Here is a 2,818-nt window from a genome sequence, read left to right as displayed (position 1 = left end):
TATATATATATGTATGCGTGTGTGAATATATATATGTATATATATATATAGATATATATGTATATATATATAGATATATATGTATATATATATAGATATATATGTATATATATCTGTATACACACATATATGTATATGTAATACGCATATATAAATATATATATATGAATATTTATGTATGTGTATATATATATATATATATGTATATATATATATGTGTGTGTATATATATGTAGTACATAAATATGCACAAATATATATATGTGAATATATATATATACACACACACATATATATATATATACACGTCATATATATATATGCATATATGTACGTCACAAACACACACACATATACATATATATAAACTATCAAGAAACAGTATATATACTAAGAGAAAGAGAGAGAGCAAGAAATAAAAATGGAGAGATACTGAAAGGGGAACAATTTTTTTCTATGCTCTTCTGAATTCATACAAACAAATCATACAGATGCAACACACACACACACACACACACACACACACACACACACGCACGCACACATAGTTATCTTTTAACACTAGTCTTAGAGTAAGTTGTAAACTGAAACGGAATATGTGTGGATGCATATAGAGAGAGTGAGAAGATAAAAGTGATAAACAGTTTTCTGTCTCACTCTCTCTCATTCTCTCTCTCTCTGTCCCTCTCTCTCTATCACTCTCTCCTTCCCCCTCTGTCTCTCTCATCCATCCATCCATTCACAAGGTTTCAAGTTCAGCCCCACTGCGTGGCACCTTGGGCAAGTGTTTTCCATTATAGCCTCGGGTAGACCAAAGCTTTGTGAGTGGATTTGGTACACGAAAACTGAAAAATACACGACGTAGCCATCCATCCATCCGAGTATCTGTGTGTGTGTGTGTGTGTGTGTGTGCGTGCGTGCGTGCGTGTGTGTGTGTGTGTGTGTGTGTATGTACGTATGTGCGTATCTTTGTGTTTCTGTTTGTCCCCCACCATCGCTTGACAGACGGTATTGAGTTTTTACTTCACCGTAACCTAGTAGACAAAAATTCTTCAAGGCTGTACCCCAGCGTAGCTGCAATCTACAGACTGAAACAGCTAAAAATCAGAAGACGGCTAAATAGGTGTTGTTTCACAACTTTAAGATTATTGGTTCGATTCTAGGACCGGACGGCCGGTTGTATCCTTAAGCAAGACCCTTCAGTTTATGCTCCTTGACTTTGTTCAGCTGAAGCTAGAGAATAGCTGGGTGCTGGTACAGTTCTCGCTTTCTCTCTTTCTACCAATCATTCACTCCCAGCTGTCACACCCTGATTGTTTAACTGGGCCAAGAATGCGACGGGGGAGGGGTGTTTCCTGTTTGCTTCCGACTCCGTGGGTTCCTTAAGCTACTAGTGAAACAATGAAAGTATTCTTTTATTCTTTTACTAGTTTCAGTTATTTGACTGCGGCCATACCGGAGCACAGAGAGAACGCAAACCTCCGTCAAGGCAACACCAGTGTCCTCTCTCAACGATTAGCTGGAGATGATTTTTAAAAGGAGAATATCTGGAATAAACTCAACTGCTCTCACAAACGAGAATACTAAAAATGAACCTGACCGCTCTCAAAAATTAAGTAAAAAAACCCGGAAAAATAATCCAGAATCCTTGTCCGGTACCGGATCGATCTCAAAATCTAATCAATTCGTGCCAGTCACGAGGCCAAACATCCCTGAAAGTTTCACCCAAATCCATCCAGCGGTTCTTGAGATATCTTGTCCACAAACAAATAAACAAACAAACACGACTGAATACAACACCTTCGACGTTGCTAAGGCGGAGATAATAATAATAATAAAAAAAAAAACAAATAAGGAAATTAGCACAACCGTGTTAATTCAAAGAACTACTATGCAAATATAACAACGGTACACTTTTCGCCTCAGACATTCTTTATAGGAAGGAACTTGATAGAATGAAATGAATTAGTGTTTAGAAGAAGAATTTTACACACGCCCCCTCCCCCCACACATACACCCACCCATAACACACAACACACACACATTTATGTATATACATACACCCACACACACGCATATATATACACATATATACACATATATATACACATACGCATACATACATAAATAAATACATACATAAAACAGAGAAAAATACTGGGATATATGTATTTGTTTATTTATTACAGACTTACAGCTGTTTCAGATATGGTTTGGGGTGTGTTCATGGTTCATGAGTGTGTTCAGCTCAAACGTATCTCCTTCAGATCCGTAAATATAAACAATAGCACACAAATATTGGGTAGAAGGACCCTTATAGAAAGAAAGCGTCGATGACTGCCCGTGGGACACGACCCTGCATCTCCTGTAAACATGACAGATGTTCTTCCATTTGACAAAAGCAAACCTTCGAAGGTCTCTATCCATTCTTGAAACTGAATTCTTGCAAGTGACAATAGTAAGTTTTTGACATCATAATATATACACACAATGATATCTGTTGATACATATAAGCATGCATACCCCCCTCTCTCTCTCTCTCTATATATATATATATATATATAAATATATACACACACACATACACTCACACACGTATATGCCATTATCTAAAACGAAAAGAAAAGTAGAAAACATAATCCTGTCTCATATATACATGCACAATACATACATACATACATATATATATATTTATACACACACACACACAAGTATATGCCATTAACTAAAACCCAAAGAAAAGTATAAAACATAATCCTGTCTCATATATACATGCATAATACACACACACACACACACACACACACACACACACACA

The sequence above is a fragment of the Octopus bimaculoides genome, chromosome 10 (genome assembly GCF_001194135.2).
Source record: "Octopus bimaculoides isolate UCB-OBI-ISO-001 chromosome 10, ASM119413v2, whole genome shotgun sequence".
In the NCBI taxonomy this organism is placed as follows: domain Eukaryota; kingdom Metazoa; phylum Mollusca; class Cephalopoda; order Octopoda; family Octopodidae; genus Octopus; species Octopus bimaculoides.
Note: the sequence above shows the minus strand (reverse complement) of the source record.